Source organism: Drosophila erecta, unplaced genomic scaffold (genome assembly GCF_003286155.1).
Source record: "Drosophila erecta strain 14021-0224.00,06,07 unplaced genomic scaffold, DereRS2 tig00000021-arrow-pilon, whole genome shotgun sequence".
Lineage (NCBI taxonomy): Eukaryota > Metazoa > Arthropoda > Insecta > Diptera > Drosophilidae > Drosophila > Drosophila erecta.
Genome location: NW_020825198.1, coordinates 2,796,648 through 2,818,915, shown reverse-complemented (window position 1 = coordinate 2,818,915; position 22,268 = coordinate 2,796,648). Strand labels below are relative to the sequence as shown.

The following is a 22,268-nucleotide window of genomic DNA, read 5'->3' as shown; positions in this document are numbered from 1 at the left end:
ATCTGCAGGCATACAAATTGATAAGCTGGCAGCCAGGTCCCGACCTAAGCCCCACAAGGACGCGTCCAGGATTCGGGCCCCAGACCTGGCATCTTAATCGACAGACGCTGCATACCTTTTTGGGGGCCTGCGAAGTCGCCAGTCAACTTCCCGGCCGATGGGATGGGGCTCCCGCACAGGTCCAATCCAAACATCCCCCGATGACTGGCTGGCTAACAGGTAAACACTGGCTACACTCGAAAATAAAATGGCTCGAAAACGCGGAGAAACACATGCTAAGAAGAAGACAGGGAAGTTAACTGAGCCCCAAGGAGGCGAGCCTAAATACATCTATTCTTACAAGAGTGATGATACGAAATCAAGGAATATGGTGTAAGTATAAGTACTCGGTAATGCTCGAAAAATTTGCAAGATTTCAGCTAGAATTTGTAACGCTTTCGGTGATTTTTCCAAGTCTATCCTTGCGCGATTTCTTCTGCAGCATTCTGATGCCGTTCGTCCTTCAACAGGCGCTGCTCCTTTCACACGCAACGCCCCAGCTCTCGTCCTTTTTCCCTTTTCCACCTCGCATTGGCACATTTTCCTTTTGCTGCCTCCTCAGCTTTTTTCGCAGCTCCCCTGCAGCTCCCCCTCAGCCCCTTTCCACTTTTCTTGGGGCCCATTGAATTTCATTGTGCGCTCAAATTGTTTTGGTATTCAAGCTTAAAGCACGCGACTGCTTCTACGCCTGTGGTCGGCCATCCTGCTCCTTGGCTCCTTGTGCTGCCACTGTGCCTTCTGTTTTCTGTTTTCCCTTTTTCTTTTTTTTTTTTGTTGCTGCTGCAGGTCCTGCCAGCGAGAGTGTGGTGGTGTGCGTGCGATGTTTCCGTCCTCGGCGATGTTCTCTGCCTTCCAGCGTATCCTGTTGCTTGCGAAACGCAACCAGTTGAACATTTCCAGCAGGACTCTCTCGACCTCGGCTTCGCTCGGCTTTCAATGTCGTCCTCTGCGCTCTCGCGAAAGGATTCCCCTGCTTTTGCTCTCTCTGTTATTCGGCTGTTGCTTGGCACATGTTTAACGCGCAATTATTTTGGTCCTGTTGCGCTTTTCCAACGCCTTTGTGCGAGTATGGGTGGCTGGCTGGCTTAGTTTGTATTCAGACAAAGTCAACTTGAAGTTGCTGAAATAACGTAATTATTTCTGTTATTGAGCACTCAGAAATACACTAAGTTTCTGATTTTTAAGGAAGATTCGCCAATAAAAATTCATAAATACTTTTAATTTTTAACAAATATTTTTTATTTTCTGTTACACTTGAAGTTTTAGAATATTCTTCCATTGCTCAATTTAAATGTGCACAATTTCAGCAAAAAATTGTTTCTTATATTTGCAACTTCCCCACTATCTCATACTTTTATTATTGTAGCAGTAATCAAATTAAAATATTATGAATTCAGCTCCAGAAAACCCCAAATGTCCTGCACCACCACCTCCATGGACATCCACATCCTGACGGCCATCAGCATCATGGCTGGGCATGCAACAATTATGAAAAGTCTCCACTCGGGCACGCTTGTCCGCTCGTGTAGACCAAATCGGCGGCAGGATGGCCGAGTGGATAGAGAGCGCGCACCTTGTGGCAAGTGCGTGGGCGTGGGGGGCGGGGCATGTGCGACGTTCGCAGCTGCCTGCATCCGCATCCAGGGAAATCGCTTAGCTGTTGCTTCGTGTGCGACTCGCAAGGTGGAAATTGATATTACTTTTTAATGCTGGGCCAGCTGGTGGCAGGACTTCCAGTGCGCGACAGGGAGGCAAGTATGCCGACGAGCGGCCGTGCGACAGAGAGGGCGAGAGAAACGAGAGCGCACCGCCTCGGCTCGAAGGACCAAAAGTGCCAGCCTCGTCACAGTTCGAGTTGAGCCGTCTCGCGAGCAGGACACCAAACGCGGAGGCTGACATATCCTGTGGCCAGGAACTTGGCTACTTGGCTACTTGGGAACCAGGAACCCAGGCCATAGAACCTATAGCTTTTCTAACTTTCCCGGCCAAGGTGTGCGTGTGCGCGAGTGTGGGTATCCTGGCTGTTGCTGCTGCTCTTACGCGTGTGTGTGTGTGTGTGCGTAGCCGTGTTGTTGGCCAAACAAAAGCCAGAATAAGTGACGAGTAAATTTGTAACCGCGCGCTTAACACACGCTACCTGAAAATATACATTTCCCAAAAAGTACTACTTCACTTTAAGCCAAAAAAAATTGTTTAGACGCGCAGGTGAGTTAAATCCGTGTGTGCCAGAAATGGTTGTTATGAAAGGACTCGCGCGGCAGGCTAGCAAATAGTTTAATTTCCGGTCTGGCCATCAGGCGCACATCCGGTTTCAGTTTTATTTCCGTCTGTGCTCACTGCTCATTCACATGTGCCAGAATATATCTGCCAATTCTTAAATGAATTTCATAGAGACGAATAGGATTTTAAAATTGGAAATGCCAAAACTTAGAAAACTTTTAATTCAGAACCAAGCTGGAAACTTTAGTGCATTAAACAAAAGTTTTGAATTTTTAAATATTTGCTGTTTATTATTTAAGAGTTAATTACAGTCAGTTGAAGAGTGATACTCCTTATGAAACTCCATAGTACTTGAACATTTTTCAAGACCTTGAGTCGTTACTGCCAGCTTCGTATTTGCAGGATAAGTTTTGCGAAAAGAATAAATGGATTGCAGAAGTCCCTGGTTGAATGTGATAAAATACCATTACACAAAAGGTATTGATTCCTGGCTCCTCCAACTAATTCGCAATGTATTAACCAGGCTTATGCCTTAGCCCCTGGGGGCTTTGAGAAAAGACGGCGGACAAACACCTCACAGGCTGCAAAATAAAACAACTTAATGAAGCAAGAAATTGAAAACATTATCAAGGCGATTAATTATTGATACTTTGATGTTGCCGGCCCCCGTCTAATTAATTTATAATTAAGTTAAGCATCTGCCCGGGGCCAGCCCATAGGATTTCCTTGCCCGAGCTTTAAGTTCAGGATGAGGAGCAACTTTAAGCTGTCTCCAGCACCTGCTTCAGCAATTCCTGCGATTGAGACTTTATGAACGTGACCCGCCTGCCGTATCGATGGCAATCAGATTGTCGGGGTGAGGCTTGGCTAATGCCTGCTCCTGGCCAGCCAACTGTCATTACTCTTGGCCCTAATCCCTGGCCGAGTTTGGGCCGCTCCACTCGAACGGATCCTGAGCCCACAGCTGAACCCCCGCACTTACACCTGCCATCGCGTCTGGTGGAGGTCTGCTCCAAAGTGCTTTTATTATACCATTTTAATTTAGATTCCTATCAATCAGTAATAAGCATTGTGTACACTCGCACAGACAAAAAAGCGTTAAAAGCGGGGAGTTATTAGCTATTGGGGTCAGGAGCATTAGCCTAATATCCGCTTGATTTTTATTACAAAAACTTAATTCTATTGCATTTTCACGGCGAAAATTTGGCTTTAAGTGAATTCTAGATTAGGGATGCTAGAGAATTCGGGTTTTGCCTTAATCCATTAAATATTACTCACATTTCACTCGTATTTTTCACATTTGCGGGGTGAAACGTCAATGTCATAATTTACAAATTCATTTGATTGTCTTTACAAGCAACACAATTTGTATTGATATTTGTATTACTGTTTTCGCCAGAAGTTTTTATGGCATTCGAAAGGAGTAAACAAAGTTGTTTAGTTTTCCTGTTTTGAGCGGATATGCAAATCAAGCGGCAAAACTCATTTCAGTTTCCCCACAAAATCGCCAACAACAAGAAGACAAGGGAAAAGTTAAGCAGAACAACAAAATGCTAGGCGAAACTGATGAAAAAAAGGAAAACTCATTCGGATCGTTTGCATAAATTTGCGTCTTATTTTGTTGGCAATTTATATGCGAAGCCGAGTGACACACGCATTTTAATTGAAAGCAAATAAAAGACTCTATAATACATAATATGACAAGCCATAATCCTGACAGCAACAGTTATGCATGCTGACAGCTCGCAGCGCAGGGAAAATGTGGGGAAAAGTGTGCCGAAAACTGGGTCGGGAAAGCCGGAAAATGGACAGCAGGCAAATGGCTGACAGGCTGTCCAGCCCAGCGAACCTAATGGCATTTTAAACAACTGAACGATGGCCAGTTAGCCCGCTTTTCCCATGTGTGTGCCCGTCGAAATGTATTCATTAATGTCGTCTGCAAGTCAAAGTGTTTAGAATGTTCAACACGCCCGGGGCACATCCTTGTATCCTTGGCCCATCAAGCACCCAAGCACACGCACGTGTGCAGCCCCAGGATGCCCGCAAAAGGATTAGGCTCTCTTTTAGGACTGCTTTTGGCCCTGCCTAGCAGCTTGGCTTATTCTGGCTGCGCTTTAATCAAAGGCAAAAATTAATTAACTTTGGGTTGGGGATTCCAGACTCATCTCGCCACCGCGTGTGTGGCGAATAATGAACGACTCCCGGACTCCCGGACTCCCGGACTCCCGGACTCCAGGACTCCCGGATTGCGAGATGCAAAATACCAAATTGCCGCTTCATTTGCACAACAATTTTTAATAAAGCGGCAGCAAAGTGAGCGAATTTTTTCTCGTCGACGACTTTTGACCGGGTTTTCCGGACGTAAACAAGCAGAGGACCAAAAAAAAAAAAAAGAAACTGCGGGCCAAAGATAAAAAACGCGTAAACAAATAACCGACGTAAAGCGCATAAAGTGAATGATGCTGGCCACAGGAGCAAATATTTATTTTACATTTTTAAATAAGTCGCTCACATTTGTTGTATTTGGCCTTATGCCGACAGCCAATTTCATATACACACATAAAAAACAGGTGCAGAGTAAAAAATGCCGTTTATTTACATGGTTCTTATCGGCTTTAAATCGTTTACTCATAACATTCCGCTCTTTTTGATATTAATAAATACATGCCGTGCATTTTATGAACTAACTAACAAATTCCTTGTTGACTTTCTACCATTTGTGCCCAGAATCGAGGCTTTATAAATACTTATGCACCCATTGAAACATTAGACTATGCTGTACTTGGGAGTTTTTCTGGGACACTTTGTATTTCGTTTTCAATCTTCCAAGCATTTGAAAGTCAGTTGCAGTGGGGAATTTATCTAATTGAATTTCGTTGGCATGTCCACTCATCAGCGATGAAACTGAGGTGGCCTCTGCCCCTTTTTTGCTCCCTTTCACCAGTTACGCATGCAAAAAAATCGAGAGCTTCTAAGTGGAAGGAATTGAAGGATATGGGCGCTGGGTGGGAAAATGCCGCCCTACACACATTTTCCAGCTTTTCCTCCGCGCTGGAGGCTGCCGTGCAGTGGAAATCGCTCCGTTCACTTGTCGTTTGCACGCTCCTCTATTTACTTTCTGCGGCTCGACGGATTCCCAATTAAAATGTTTACCCACAGTTCTGGGAAGTAGGTAGTTTGGAGCAGCTCTTGTTCGCTGGTAATTTGCATACGTGGATGCGTGACTGTGTCCCGAAACACAATTTCTCGTTGCGGCCCCTTGGGAAGCAACTATCCGACTCGTGGGCGAAAAAAGTGTTGGCTGGCAGAAATAAATTACACTTTTTCACTCGATTTTAATCCTGGAAATGCTGGATTTTCCCGCGAAATACAGCAAACTTTGAGTGAATTAAAGAGAGCTTTGACGTAAATTACTTTTATGTCTTGCACTTTTGCATAGAATTTTGAAATTGCATTAGAGCTGAAAGTTAGCCACTATTCAAGAGTTACATTTATTTTAGCTCTGTAAATTATACAATTATTTATTTATTAACCACTAAAAGCCGTGAAATTTAATTATTTCGTTACATAACATAATTCACCTGTCTATTCCTCGAAGACATATTTTTATTTGACAGTCTAATTAAGATATTTCTCCTAGGTAGCTGGCGAAATCCAGGGGGATTTCGGCCACTTGTCTTAACTTGGCCAAGTCGCCGCAACAGGGACAGTGACAAAATGCTACAAATTCTACAATTTCCCAGTGCCATTTAAGGTCTTCTCCGGGAGCTGCGTTGTCCGCCGGCTGTTGGCGTTGCCATTACCGTAACGCGGACTATCTGTAATATCCGGGCCCCAGCAGAAGTGAGGAGGAGGTGGGGCACTGGAGCTGGGAATAGGATACCTAGGTTACATAGGCTATCCAGCAGACAGTGACAGAAGGTAGATAACCAAGGCACTGCGCTACTTGGCCGCCCAGTGTTTACATTTTGTTAAACGCGACCCTGACCCGCTTCCAGCTCAGTCCTAGAAGTTCTGCTCCAGCTCCTGCTCCTGATCCACCTAGTCCCTTCCCAGTCCATTCTCCCAACGTGTAATCGCTCAAAGCAGCTGATAATGGCTCCGCCGGCTGCTGACGCCCCCAAATTCTCCCAGCTCAGCCACACTTGGAAAAAACATTTTCGAAATGTATTTATGGTTTATAGCTTTCTTTTTAACTTATTTAACTTATTTATTTAACTAGAAGGACGCCCTAGTAACAGTTTAGTTCTTTTATTTCAATGGGCCTGAGTGTCTGTTTTTCCAACACTTTCTGATTGAAAGTAGATGACTGATAGATTTGATTTCCTCTTCGACCAGCTGTGGTGCATTTTCAATGCCAATACAGTGCATTTTGGGTCCCTGTGATGAATGAAAGGACCTCTTTTTCCTTGTGCACGGTAGGCAAACAAAATTTGCCGCATTATTTGGCCGTTCTCGCTCTGAGTTCTGCGCAAAATTGACATTTTATGCCCTTTGTGTGGGTGGAGACGAGTGGATTTTCCCGCGGGTGAATTGGGCTGGCCTAATGAAATATTTGAGCCAGCTAAGAGTCGTGTTATGAGCGAGGCTTAGGCTTTGTGCTTTGATTAATGTAATTGGCGCCCAAGGGTCACGGTTACAGGGGAGTTTGACACTTTGAACCGGCCGAACTGGCCGAACTGGCCGAACTGGCTGAACTGGCTGAGCTGCCACTGCTGTGTACTCGAGATGATTAATGCATGTGCCCATCCAGCGGGCAACAGGCTGATCTTAAAGTCCAACAGAAAAGGTAAGGCCCAGAGTTTGCCCAACTGAAAATCGAAAGTAATTTTACAGAAATGCAAAAGTTTGCGGGCGGAACCTTGGGCCAGCGAGCTGTTTACCAGAAGTTTTAGGTAAATTTGCCTTATTTTTGCCCGCTTTTGCCCGTTTTTGCCCCTTTTTTGGCTGACATAAAACGATATCGCTACAATGCAATGTGGAAACCGAGCGCCGAGCAACAGTTTGGCGAAAAGTTGGCACAAACATTTATCAAACGAGCTAAGCAAAACTTTTCGAACCCCAAAAGCGCTGTAAAAACGGAAAGGGGCAAAAACTATTTGCGGTTCGTTGACAATAAAATACCCTTTATGGCTAAGTCATTTACTGAGCAGACCTTCTGAGCTCTTATTGCATAAATATTCCCCTCAATTTGGCGCTCATCTCTCATCCTCTCATCCCGTTTGTCAGCCCAAGACTTTAACTTCCTTATCGAAATGTATTCAATTTAGTTTGATTGCCTCAGCCCAACCTTCGCAGGGTATTAGTATCGCAGCCCCAAGTTGGAGCCGCATTTTTTTGGTTTTTTGTTCGCCTGGGTGTTCTCTACCAAAGTCGACATTTTTTCGCTTTGTTGTTACTGGTTTCGTGGCTTTGGCTCCTGCGGTTTTGTGGGTATCCTTGTGCCGCGCTGTTGCCACAGCTCATGTGCAGAACGCAAATTACAAGGCGGTTGTGCCGGTTGGGCAATTGCCGCTCCCAGAAACAGCCAAAAGGATTGACAGTTATTAAAAATGAAACGAGGCAATTACGTTCTGGTTTTGTTGCCAGTTGCTTTTGAGGAGTGTTTTTCTGGCATGTTTAACGGGCGCTTACATTTGCATACTTCTCGGTGCCTCAATGTTAGGGTGAGCCAAGGACTCCCAGGACTTTCAAATTTGCAGGACTTTATTTGGTGTTGGAATGCTGGAATAGGATGTATTTGGCATCTAACAACGCATAATGTTGCTAAGCACATTGTTGTCGATATTTACGGGACCCCCTGGCGTATGCGTAATATTATATGTTTGCTAAAACGATGCCGATATTAGAGCGCATTTATTAACAGCACATAAAAGAGAACTAAATTCCCAGCTCTAAACGTAATTGCCTTACGTGTGGCAGCCTCCCACTTTAAAAGGATTTCCCCAGTGTGCGTTGTTTGTTTGTCTGAGTGCTCCTTTGGTGTGTTTGTGTGCGTGGCCGTGCATATGCTGATTGGTGGCAAGCCTTCGTCTTATCGCAGAATTGGCAAAGCCAAACGGCAAAACTCGAAACTTTTCACTTTGGCTGCGAAGCTTGGCCATAAATCAAATATGTGTTTAAATTTAGCTCGTTACTTCTCCTTTTCCCTTTTCGTTTGGCTCATTTTTCATGCGCAGCAGCATTTTTGTGGCGCATTAAGCGTCGTTTTGCCAAATTCCGGCCGCCCCATTCCCGGGAAATTGAATTCCGTATTTCGTTCTTGCCGCAGACTTTAGTTCACTTTATGTGCAGTCATTTCTGTTGGCCGACCAGCCAGGCCAAATCCCAGGCGTGTGCTTAGCCAGAAAATGAATGAAAACGACGGCGAGAACGAGGACGAGAACGAGGACGAGGACCATATTAGGCGCGGGGTCGGCTGACTGGCCATATGCCAACGTCTGTTTGGCCACTCCCCTTACAAACATATAGTGGGCCAATTAAATCGAGGATTGGGGTGTGTAACTCGACCGACTGTTGCTCCAGGCGTAAAACAGAGAGAGAAATGTGTTTTAAAATTATCCGAAATTGCGAAATAAAAAGGATTCACCAAAAGAGGCTGCCCTAAATCTCGAAAGCACAAAACTCCACAATTACTTATTAGTACCTGTGCTCTACGTGATTTGTTGTTATGGCTTCGACATAACTGCCGTTTCTCTTAGAAGTTCTTTTAAATTTGCATAAAAAGTCCAAGAAATCTTCATTCGAAACAGTCGTCTTTAAATTGCTCCATTCAAGAACGCTATCCCCAAATTGAAGTTAGCCTTTTTGCCCGCAGTGAAGTTGCTCAACTTACACTTCCGCAGATAGCGAAAAACTGAAAACTTTGCATAATAATGAGCAGTTTATTTGCCATCCCGTGTGCACGTGTGTGTGTGTGCGAGTGCGATTGTGTGAGTGGTTTCCGGTTACAAGGTCCTGGCTTGTTCGTTTCCCGATTTTCCTGGCCACCCACAACAAACGAATCCGAATTCAAAGGCCCGAAAAACTTGGCCGGATTCTCGTGTTTTTCTTCCATTTGCTGCAGAAATTGTTTCGTTGTTTTGCTAGCTGCGTCGCTTTGATCAGATTAGTCCTTTTTTTACTCTTACTCCGCAGGAAAAGGGAATGAATCATTTTCCTGGAGGCCATTGATTTAAAGACCTGCACCTGAAGTTTTGCTTAAAGTGCTGGGGCCGCTGAGCTGGAGAATGGTTGAAAACAAATGTTTGGTTTCTTTCTAACAACTTTCGTTTGTTTTTGGCCATGTGTGTGCTGTGTTTTCCAAGTGGCTCTGTTTGCCATGCACTTTGTCTGCTGTCCGAGGAACTTGCACAGCAGGATGTTTGCCGAGGTCTCTTCGGCATGTGGCATGTGGCATGTGGCATGCGGTATAAACGCACCACCATCCACCCACAAAGCACCCACCATCCACACACAAGCACAGCAGGCGGTGCTACTGCCAAACAAAACGCACATCAAATTTGCATAATTTTGCGCATAGTAACGTTTTGCACAAACAGAGGGAGCCACACTCGCATTTAACCACCCGAAAAGCACATCCTTCCTTCGCCCCACCAAAAATCCCAGCAACAGGCAGCAGTTCCAAATGCGTGTAACTTGTGGAGCGCATTAGTTGGTGGATTTGATGACCCATTTTGCATTTAACATGTGCCAAGCAGTGAAATCACATCCTCAGGCCGTCGAGATGGTCCTTGGGCTAATTAAAAATACAGTTTGCCAGATCTAACAATGATTTTAAAATGAGCTGTCGGCTGCAGGATGTGCGGTGTGGGTAAATGGGGAATTTCTCGGAGTTCCCAAAACATGTGACTGCGTAGGTGGAAGCCACCACCAACCAGATTGACTGCTCCTGCCAACTTATTAAGTCAGAAATGTATGGCAGCCCATACATACGCCCACGCAGCTCACACTTTTCGAGTGAATTATTAGCATTTCTAAAAATACGGCGACGAGCTGCGTGGGAAAGCGAAGCTTGTCAGCTTTACTCGGCGAAATTTTTCCGGCTTTCTGGGTCAAAGGTTGGACTGTTTCTGGAAAGGAGATGCCTGTTCTGCTCGCCACATTGTGAAAATGGGAATATAAATCTGATTACATGGCATCTTAAAAAAAGCGCCGAGGATTTTCGATTTTAATGAAGTGCTATTCACTTCCGTTTGTGTATCTGGTTTTCGGTGTGTGAATTGTGCATGTTATATACAGCTTAAAATAAGCCATTTCAATTAATTAACTTGGTCCATTTACTTATCACTAAAGATTACTCTACCAGTAAGAGTTACTGAACAGGCCTTTTAACAAGAAACCATCATCCAAGGGCGTGAAAACAATCTTTGCTAAGGTCAAACCAAACCGAGAAATGGCATTCAGCGGCATTTTTCTAAAGGCCCTTTCGAAATAAGCTTCCTACAAAACACACAATTGCAGTCCGGGTGCTGTAAATAAAATACTTGAGGTGCGTCTAGCCCTCGTGACCTTAGGCATACAAATGTGGACATACGCTTTTGTACTTTGAATAAGCATCCCAGCAGTCGAGTTGCCTTGACATTGAGTGGCGCGCCAAATGTTAATGATGTGGCCTTAGCTGCACTTGTTGATCGCCCCGGGCTGCGTTGGCCACACTGGCAGCCTCACTCCCACTGCGAAAGTTAATGTGAATGGAAATGGAAATGGAATGTGAATGTGAATCGTTTGCGGTATCCTGCCATCCGGGCACTTTGCGCCCCGGCAATCCGTATTGATTATTGCGTTTATGGCTGCCAACTGGAGCATAAAGGCGAAATCAAACACACTACACATGTATCCTGGCTGCGGGGATCTAAGGTCCTGGCATTGTGGCTCGCACCAAGTGCAAACACAAACACTAGTTCGCTCCAGTCGTAGCAGGTCGCAGCTGTCTTTGATAGCAGGTAAATCAATATTTTCCAATATAAACGCATGGAGGCAATATGTTTTTTTGTGTCTCTGGGCGAAAATCTTATGCCACACAAAGGCAGCTCAAAGACTCCCGCATGCAAATCAAAGCCTTTCCATTTTATTGTAAATGAGCAGAGAAATTGTAAAGGAAAGGGCACAACTGGAATAGCTCATGAACACAAAAAAACACATATAAAAGTATTTTCTAGCTGAATAAAAATCAATATTATGTGTTTCTGGTTACAACATAACTTGTAACATTTAAGTTTGCCTTTAGTATTTGGCCTGCACAAGTACTTTAAATATTTGTAAGGTATAGAAAATATTCCGAATAGCCGCTTTCATTTCAATCTGAGCTCTTATTTTACCTCCCACATCTGAATTGGAATTTCTGGAGTAAAAAACGCATTGTGCGCTGATTTACATGGCAATGGCAAAAATCATCAAAGAATATTAGATTTTGAAATTCGATTGCCAAAACTCTCGTCTCTATTGATGTGCCCTGAAATCCTTACTCAAGGGCTATTCAATTTTGCTATCTGATTGCCGAGAACGTCTCGTTTTCCCAGAATATCAGAATACTCCCTTTTAAGCTAAGATTCCACTAGTTGACGTTTTGGCGGCACTATGACTTGCGGCCCTGGCTTTTCCCGGAATCAAGTGGAGTGCGGAAAAACGTTTCCCAGAACCGGAAGTGCCGAGCAGCTCTATTGGGGCACTTTAATCCGCTCATTAGGCAGCAGCTGCAGCAAGTGGCAGCTTAAAATGATATTTATATAAATGCCCTCTGCCGGCTGCTGGCAGAGGGATAATTCGACTCCTGGACGCACCCCTTTCGGATGGGCGGAATATAAATTAGGGGTCTAATGGGTGCGATGGCTGGGGAATGCCAATGGGTGTCTCCACCAGGAGACAGGCACGGAAAAACACGTAGCAGCATTGTCAGTTCTCCGCTGCAATAGCGTGCTGCATCTTATGGGCTGCTTATTAAGGTACTGGCATTTTCCATTACAACTTGAGTGGTGGTGGTTGGAGTGGAGCAGCTGCCATTTGGCATGCCTCGCTGCATTGTGGCTACTTTCCTTGCTGGCTATGCTCCCTGCCACCCCATCATTATTATTTATTTCGTGGTGAGGGTGGCAGGTGGAGGCAATATGATCTAGGACTGCGCCTTGAGTAAACATTATTAAAATTGCCGGCGTTGCTGGGAAATCCTAAAATAACCATAGCACCCAGCCAGAAAGTCGAGGGTCGAGAGGCATGGAAATTGTCGTTTTCACATGGGGAAAGGACCCTGAAAAATGGCTGGCATCATGGCAGCCAAGGTTATCATTATTGCTAGGCTAAAGTGGACGCACACATGGATATGGAATATGCTATATAGCGTAGCATATAGCATATAGCATATAGTGTGCACAACTTGTTGCTCCGCTCTCTTTATCCCTGTCGTGCGCGCTGATTATCCTGTTTTCTTTCTCCCTTCGGGTTTATTAGAAAGCTGTCAGCAAGTCTCCGCATGCTCCGGCGCACACTTGACATTTATTTATGCAAAAATGTGAAATCATTTGTGAAACTTGCCGTCAACGCACAGCATCCACATCCACATTCACACTCACATCCACTTACTCATACACATACAGTTCGCCTTTCGCCCACAAAGGCCATCAAAAGGGACTCGATTGCGAAAGGATCCACGCCTCGTTGAATGTTGCCTACAAGTCAGTGGTGGACCGTAGAAAAAAGTGCGGCCCATGAATCAAGTGTTTTTTGTCTGCCATTCTCGCCACTCGCCAGGCTAAAACGTCGCCTGAAAAAGTGAATGTCGCTCCACCAGTGAATGGGTTTTTTGCATTTCCCACTTTGAGCTTCTCCTGCTCGAAAGGAGTGGCTGCTAATAACTGATGATTGGATAATAACTGGGCTTAGCTACCGCTGCCCAAGCCAATTTGTGGGTTTTTATTAATTTAAAACTAAGCGAAAACATAAGCAAACTAAATATAATTTAAAGTTTCTTAGCTACAACAAGATTTGGTTGATTTCCTTGCAAATTGGCAGCACATGTTTGCTCGACCAGTGCTGCCAAGCTCAGCTACAAAGCAGAATTGCTGCCTAATTCATAAATTGTACCATAAAATCGCAAAGCAACTCGGTTTTGCCAAACAAAAGTACAAGTCTTCATATAATCTCCAGAGGCCTTAAAACAAAGCTATATAAAATTTAATTTTGCCTTTCATTGTGATTTGTGTTGTAAAATATTTTATGACACCTAAAGACCACAACTTTTGTGAAGCCCCTAGAGATTTTACGTACAAGTCATTCATCTCTAGCCCAGCTACTTGAAAACAAGCTATTAAGACAAGAAGAAGCCATGAATCGTAAGAAAGGAAAAAAGACTTCACGCCTGATTGTACTCGTATCCTTGGAGCCTGAACTCTCCCCCAGCCCCCTGAATATGGCACTAATTTCTTTTGTCGCATTCAAATCAAAGGCACACGTGTGTCCGGTGCTCTTCCGCCGCCAGGAAGCGAAATCCGGCTGAAAGGATGGCTCATTAGACGGGGCGGCGCTCCAAGTGAAATACTTGTTTGCCAGCCCGGCTATTGCTCCATCAGCCAAAGTACGCTCTTTGTCATATTCCGTCTATTGAGTGATACAGTCATTTGCCCATAACTATGTCTTCACCTATTCCATTGCATAGAGAACAATTTCCTGTATAATTTACTTATAACCAACCAAAACCGCTGAATTGGGCTTAGTAATATGTTCTAAAAACTAATTTGGAAAGCTTCATTTTGCACTGGAAGGCTTCATACTTTTTGAGCGAATTGTGTGGCCTTTTCTCGCAGTGCACAACTAAAAGCTGTTGCTGAAGAGTCACTGGGAGCAGGCCTTAACCCGAAATGCCTGTACGCATATCGGGCGCAAATATCTTTGGCACACTTCACTTCACTTAGACAAACAAGCGGGCGACAGCGGCACCGAAGGCCGAATGAAGGGTGTGGTTGTGGGTGTTGGGTGGGGGTGGAGGTGGAGGTGGAGGTACCAACAATGGCTGGCAATGGCAATATAGCCCTGTTGTTGATTGAACAAAACAAGTTAGCAGGGAGTCGAAGTGAAGTGGCTACGTGGCCAGGGATAGCTTTCGGCCAGATGCAGACGCAGAGCACCCGGCACGTTCGCCTATGGATGTCTGACTGGATGGCTGACTAAGCGACTGGTTGACTGCTTGACTGGAAGACCGGCAGTCTGGCAATTTCAACGAATTTGGCAGTGCTTCATAATTTCAGTACGGCCCGGCTTTTGCATACTTTTGGCCAAGTTTTTCGGCTGTGTGCCGAAGCACCGTGTGCTTGAGTGACTTTGATGCTGTCGAAAATGGACTTGTAGTTGGACTTAGACATCCTCAGCTGCCTTTGTGTAATTTATGCCCTTGTTTTTCGAGCTGTCGACAACGCTGGCCTGACAACGGACGACATCGCCAGCTTTCGGCCAACAACTACATTTCTCATTTACTAATTTAAATAAACTTTCAACAACACAGCGCAGAGTCGGCCAAAGTTTTGGCCACAGAAATTCTGCATTCTGAATGCGCCACTTGAACGTAATGAGGATGTCCTGCGCCAAAAAATATGCCCACACCATGGCCATCATATCCTTCAATTTCCGCACATACAATTTGCTGTTGCATACTTAGGGGCGCCAAAATAAGGAGGAGCATTGTGAGGAACTTGAATGCCCCAGGGAAGGCGCGACCGCAGCCCAGTTGGCCAACTTTCATAATTACGAGAGTAACGACAACAGCCACAAGAAGCCTTCAGATCCAGCCACATCTAGTATACATATTTATGTATATTATGTATATATATATTGCTACAGCTATAGCTACAGCAACAGGGCCGCAAGTGCCACAGCCGTCGAAAAGTTTTCAAGTCAGCCGAATTTATGATAGAAATATACTTTCTCTGCACTTTGGGGGCTTAGTAGGTACTTAGTACCCGGAGTAAATGGAGAAAAGTCAGCTGCTGTGATAAAGTATTAATAGATAGGGTATTGCGCAAAGGGCCCATTCAAACAGAATCGATAATGGAAAGTGTCACGAGCTCTCAATTAAATTTACATATTTCTTAAGCTAAGCAAAAATGCTCTCAAATAATACAATTATTCCCCTTACAGAAACTAAAGATCGAGAGGCGAAAAAATTTAATTTACCTTAGTTAACTAAGACTGATGCCGCTCGAGTGAAAATTGATAAATTTGAAACGTTGAAACGTTGGGATGGCCTGCCTGCCATTTAGGCGAAGAGCCTTCCGCCCAGCCGAATATAACATTTGATTTATGCCCCACATTTCACATTCGACAGCTGTCTAATGCCAGGACATGCTCACCACAACTCCCCTTTCCTCGTATCCTTGCAGAACTCCAGCCACGCAGCCCGACTTCAAATCGAAAGCCAAAAACCGAATGCACATCGACGGCGCACAGCAAATCGAGCAGCACCATGCCGACTCAATGCTGATGATGATTTAGATGGCAATGGATCTGGAACCGTAGGTGTAGCCGAATCCCAGTCTGTTTATGGAACTGAAGGCGGTGGCGGCTGAACGGAAATGAAATCAAATCGCACAGGTAATTTGTTGCCACAATGGCCTACAACTTACTGCGGTATTTTTGTGCTTACACGGGAAAAAACCAGTAAATCCTTCGGGTACTCAGAAAATAATCGAACATCTCAAGTCCTACACTTCTAGTAAGATAGTAATTTATAAGTAGCCATATCAAATGTGTGCCACAAAAGTTTCCTTTTACAGAAATTACACCAATTGGCACATATTTGTCCCCAGTGTGCCCTCCGCGCGCCCCCAGTGAGTATGCATTACAAATGATGGGATTACTGTGCGCAGATGATTAGGTTTGAGTTGCACAGTCGAGAAGCCGAACAATATGCGATGCCTGCGGCATTCCACAGGCCAGGAGAGTGGAGAGTCCTGGCAAGGACGTGCGGTCGAGTAATGGCCTCGGCTGGCGTCTTTCATATCTGCTCGTCCTGGAAAGGCAAACCGCAGCAATTACTTCTATTCCTTTGCCATTGCTGGCGGATCAATTTAAATTGTGGGGTTCAATAACAGAATGCCTACGCTGCCTGGGCCGCCTTTGATTAATATGTATGTTAAATACGTTATCATGAAAAATGACTTGAGGCTGTGACTGGCCACGCGGCGTATGCGCAATATGTTGCACAACACATAAACATCAAACGCAGAGTGGTGTTTACTTGCCTCGATTTGTCATAAATTACCAGGGCTCTTGTTGATTTTTGTGCGACCTTGTAATCAATATGGCCCAAGGCTCTCGCCTTTCGCGGATTTAATTGAATTCGCCCCGGACAGACGACCATGAAATCGGAACTGGAATCGCTTGTAATTAGCGCTTCATCAGACCGAATTAGTGCAATTTGCCATTTCAATTCGCTCACTCCCGCTGGAAAGTTGAAACCAATTTGACAGACCATATGAAAAATGCATCAATTCGGATCGCAATCAAATTAATGAATATAAGTGCTGAATATTTCATAAATAATAAAGCAGCAAAGGGCAAACCAGTGGGGCGGATTGTGTGCAATTGTGGGAATTAAATATATGTCTGTCTGCTGGTCTGACATTTGACCTTCCGGCTCCGCAGATATGTTTCATTTTCCGAGCGAATAAGGATTCAAATTTGCATTCGCCATAAAAGGTTACATGTGACTTTTTTCCATTTAAGTAAAAGTTTCTCTGCTTTAGTGTATGTAGTCTAATGGCTTAAATTCAGAAAACAAACTAAATAGTTGGAAAGAACACATACTACACATAAAAAATAGTTTAAAAGAACGTATGAACATTAATGTACAAATCTTGTATATGAATAAGTTAACTTTTCCAATTAAAAATACTTGCAGTACAAGCGTAGTAAATAGATGTAGATATTTCGTATAACTTTCATTCCGCTTTAAGTAGCAGCATGTGCGAATATCCTGTGGCGACCTGCTTTTATGCCATTTTCCTGCGTGAATCCCCGAGCACTGGCACTGCAATTCACAGGACTCCGTCTCTGCTGTGGTGCCATGCAGGGAATGCCGGAATGGCAATGGTGGTGGTACTGGAGGAGTCCGGAGGAAATGGGTTCCTGCAGCACCGCAGACAGACAGCTGCGACAGGCAGACACATGCTATGTGTGGCACGATAAGTAAGCAAAACAACTGCGGCACGACAGTGCGCGCAATAACTGTAATGACAGCATACGCCCGAGTCAGGGGTATCGATGGTAGACATGATTATGCGCAATGCTGGGAACGAGCCACAACAAATGGATTAAGTCCAGGTTGGCAGGATGTCCTTGGCAGAAAGTGTGTCTTGTGCTCTTTAGCATATTTATGACAATCTATTTAGTTTGCGCTCATATTTTTAATTGACTTTGCTGACGGGCCACGAGGTCGTCCTCGTTCCTTCCAAGGACGAGTTGAAGGCGGCCGGGTGGGCGGAGTTGGAGGGACGGTTGGAGGTGGAAGTTAGAAGGCCAGAACGACATTGAATTCGCATTAGATGCGCTGCTAAAGTTCATGAGGCCGTTGAGCTGCTTTTACGGCTTGTTTAGTTGGCCGACAGTTCGACATCGGCATTGACATTGACATTGGTACATCCTTCATGCATATGCTGAATAATTAACTGGAAATATGTTTGGGCACAAAGGCCTTGACAGCCCCAACAGCTTAACCTTTGCCCTGCCATTTAATTACGCAACGAGTGCCTAGCAATTTGTATTATTTTGTGCAGCTTTTCAGCCTAAAGTACATCCTTTCTAAGGCTACACTTAGAAAATTGTCAAATATTCCACAAATTATAATCAGAAACCAAGTGAGTTTCTCAATAATCCAGCAGAATTATTGCCAAGTATCTGCCTAAATCAGAGCATTTCGGGTTTATGAGTGTATCTCGCTGGCGAGCACTTGCTGAAAATAATTATAATTATTTTTTATTGCCAGCGGCATTCGCTGCCTTGTGGTTAATTAATTGCGGTCACTTTGCCTCTTTTCCCAGTCCGCGGAAATCTTTATGGTCGTGCCATCGCTTAACGGCCATTAAACCTTTTTTCAGGTCGGTCGAGGTTTTGTTCTTATGAGCTTCGCTTTTTTGTTCACCGCGCTGTTTGATTTTATTTTCTATGCCAGCCGTGCGTAATTAATGTAAAGTTTCTGCTCAAAGGCTGTGTAGAGATGATGTTCTTATAGGAATTTAAGCAGCATTTCCCCGCTTTTACGACGAAGCGACAATTACGCACTGTCTCCGCCCTTAAATTCGGATGAGACTGTGTTAAATTTCACGCATTCCTAATGAGTTGCCACGTTGGCGCCACACCATAAATGCGAGAATGCGTCGCCTCCACTTTCCCACCTTCCCACCTTCCCACCGCCCCCAGTCTCCCGTGAGAAGGGGCGTGGCAGCGTTGCGTGTTGTCATGCAAGAAAATAGTCGCCGAGCTGCACATTTTACAAAGCGGTAATGAGCGGCTGGCGCGCTCAGGGGTCTTGTGCCCATATCCATATCAAGTTAATTTGGCTGGAGCTTTATTGCTCTGCAGTGTGAGAATAATCTCATGCACACTGAAATTATTTAAATATTTATTACTTTGTAATTTCCGCTAAAAGTTTCAAATTCTGGATTGTGCTACTTCTGCTAATTTCATTTGTTCGGAATATGTTATGTTATCAAGATGCGAGAAAGCAAGCCTGACAAGCACCATTTTTCTCTCACTGTCGTACTGTGTGATGTGCACACGACGTATGCGTAATTTCCCCCAATTGCAAACAGGGCGTATGCGTAATATTTGCTAAGCACTCGCACAGTCGTTTGATGTTGACTGTCGCATTTCGTACATTTGGGCGATGGAGTCCGTTGTCCAATAAGTGCCCGAGCAAGCTTTGTGCAATCAGATCTGAAGGAGGAATCAAACGCATTTTGGATTGGGCAATATTGGTACCATAATCCAATAGACCAAATGGTGGCACGCAACTTCTGGGGCATGGTCAAGTGCATGTTCCAGTTCCAGTTTCGGTTTCCGAATTGGAATCATAATCAAATATAGCCACACAATGCCGGGCCAATTCCCTTCGGGGCCAGTGGTACAAACAACGTGAAAGAGAGCAAATAAAATTGTCTAATAAATAATTTATGAAACAATAAGCCACAATACCAGCAAATTGAGTGTAAAACCCGGGACCGAACACAATGCCAGGTCATTAGTTGGTGGCAACAGTTGGCCAAAAACAGATCTCTCGAACAATGCGTGCAGCAGACAATTTCATTTGTTGAGTGAAAACACTTTGATTCGATTTCAATTAAGATGAAAGTCAGGACACAGGCGACAGGATATGGAGAACGACGTGTCAACAGTTTTGTGGCCACGCCGCAGAACGAAGGTGCTTGAGATGAAATCGAGCCATGAAACTTCTGAAGGACTCTGCTTAGGCTTTGGCTTTTGCTTTCGCTTTGGCTTTGGCTTTGGCTTTGCCTTTGATTAAACGTCAAGTTGCAAGTGTCGTCGTGTGCGACCGCAAAGCGAGTGCCACTTGAGGCACATGCCACGCCCCCTGATGTACTCCTTGCCACGCCCCATACTCCTATGTCTCCCGCCCGCCCTTTGGCATTTGAATAATTGAGTTTGCCAGCAGTTTAAACGATTGCCAGCCTTTGTTTGTGCTCCTGCGAAAAGCCCAACGTTTTCGGTGGGCGTAGTTTTATTTCATTTCGCTGCGTACGTGCTCCGCATTACGAAAATCCGGGGACGATTGTAAATGAAAATGGCCATGTCAATGGGAGTGCCATGTGCTGCCCGATTCATTCGATCCACAATCAGAATCACTGGCGGCAATCTGTTCGACCAGTCCTCACGCATTTCATCCCCGCCCCCTTTTATTTATTTCCAGCAATTAAACCTTTCCAAGGACTTTCGAGGCAGCAGGAAACACGGCCCAAGATCGTGTAGCCGCCACGTAAGCCCGTCTCTGTCAATTAGCCAGCGATGGCGTTGACATCCTGTCCTCCGTCTGCCACTTGCCGCTTGCCGCTTGCCTCTTGCCACTTGCCACTTGGCAGTTCGAAGTCCCGATGTCCTTTTGTCCTGATGACCAGAGGCAAACAGGCAGCGGTCGCTGGTTCATTAAAAATCCCGTTTGGCCAACAATGTCGCCTGTTGTGGCGGCACTGTACCAAAATCTGATATCTACAGGTCACAGTGAGTTCATTTGATGGCGAATACATAGCACAATAAAGGAAATTGGCAGCCATTGGTGGGGGTAAAATATCGAAGGCGAAACATCAACTATTTCCATAGGCAACTAGCACTCGAACCAACATTCATTTGATGTCCATTCAAAATAAACTGGCTTAAATCTTTTCATAGAGAGACTTAGTTGGAAAGTTGGAGCTCATAGAATTTATATTTAAAGCGGCTAGCACGTGTCTTTGGATTGTCCTGTCGCTCGTTGAAAGTTCATCTGCTCTCGAAAGTTTTCCCCTCCAAACTTACGCTTGTTCGCCAGGCCAAAATTAATTTCCTCGCAGATCAATAAACTATGATTCTTCATAGTTTCGAGTGACACACACACTTTTTGTGCAGGCACCTCAAGTAGTCGCCAGATGGAGTGGGTAACTCGGCACTCATCTTATCCTGGCCCGGATCCTGGCTTCTCTCCTCTCCTCTCCTCGCCGACCCACAACAACGGAACACGGAGGGTGTTAACAAGTCCAGCAACAAGGCAACAAGGGGAAGGAGCACTCCTGGCTTGTAATCTGCAGACTCGCCGGGAAATCCCTCATCGCTTGGCTTTGTTGACAACGCCTCATTCATGGCAGTCATGAGGTCGGTTTCCCAGCTGGTCTCCAGTGCCGGTGGTTCTGGTGATTCCAACGATGCCCCCTGCTGTCGGGTTTATTTATGAACTGCGCTGCGATTTCTCAACTGCAATTGGACCTGATGCTGCTCTGGGTGAATTTGTTTGTTTTTCTTTTTTTTGGCGGAATCCCTACTGAAAGGCTGTTGCGCTTCATTTGGCAGGGAAATTGCTTCAGCCGTATTTTTCCTCCATTTATTTCGGACTGACCTGCACTTCATTTGTGTCCCATGCACGTTCCGGCATAACAATTCACTTTGACACCCCATGCGATGTTTGTCCCAATAAATCGCCGGACATTGAAAGTTTGCTGCAGCCCACACACAGAAAAATAACAAAATCCAACTGGACATGCACTGAGCAAAATATAGTAGGGGTATTTTCTGTAGCATTTGCTTAGCCTTTTCCACAACAGCCTATATTTCTTGTGCAGTTCATTTAAACAGGTTCTCATAGAACCTCAGGTTAGTAACCAAAAAAGCTCGTGGTAATTGAGTATTTGAAACCTTTTTCTTTCTGTGCAGTGGCCACTTTCTATATTCGAGCGTTTCAATTTCGATTTGCTTCGGTTACGGCCTGGTTTTTTGTTTTCTCCTAGTTTTGTTTGCCTGTGCGTGACAATTGCGATGTCCTTCGGTCCGGGGTGCTGCACAGGATCTAAGCGTGTGGGTTATAAATCTTGTTGGACTTTATTTAATGCATGTATTATTTCCAACCAAACGCACACACACACGCACACACAGCGACCTTTAATGCTAATGGCAATCTGATCAGTTTCATTAGCATGCACAGGACGAAGGCAACGCGCCCGAGGGGAGCTCGCTTTTGGCCCAGAGCCCGATTCGGAAACTCATTCTCCCAATTTCGCGCTAATTAACTGGGTGCCAACTACAGCCGACCAAGTTGGCTGGAACTTTGCCAGCATCCAGCATCCATCGTCGTCCCTGCGTCCTGACGTCCTGGCGTCCTGCTGCCTCTCGTCCTGTTGATTTCGGAATGTGTGTGCTCATGTGATTTCATGCTTGTTACCAACACCAACAACGGCCACGGAAAGTTACAATTTATGAGCACATCCTTGTGCGCTAAGCTTGTGTAAGCACGAGAGGCTGTCGTCGCTGCCCGCCCACTTTTC

The 22,268-nt window shown here is 45.0% G+C and overlaps 1 protein-coding gene across 1 annotated transcript in view; it reads left to right on the top strand.

The window, feature by feature from the left end:
* The first annotated feature begins 1,884 nt into the window (after positions 1–1,884).
* Positions 1,885–22,268, top strand: part of LOC6546285 (regulating synaptic membrane exocytosis protein 1) — a 63,840-nt gene continuing 43,456 nt past the window's right edge. The window contains exons 1-2 of the mRNA XM_015157985.2: positions 1,885–2,244; positions 15,627–15,837. The gene's annotated coding sequence lies outside the window, so the exon portion shown is untranslated. The remainder of the gene's footprint in view (positions 2,245–15,626; positions 15,838–22,268) is intronic.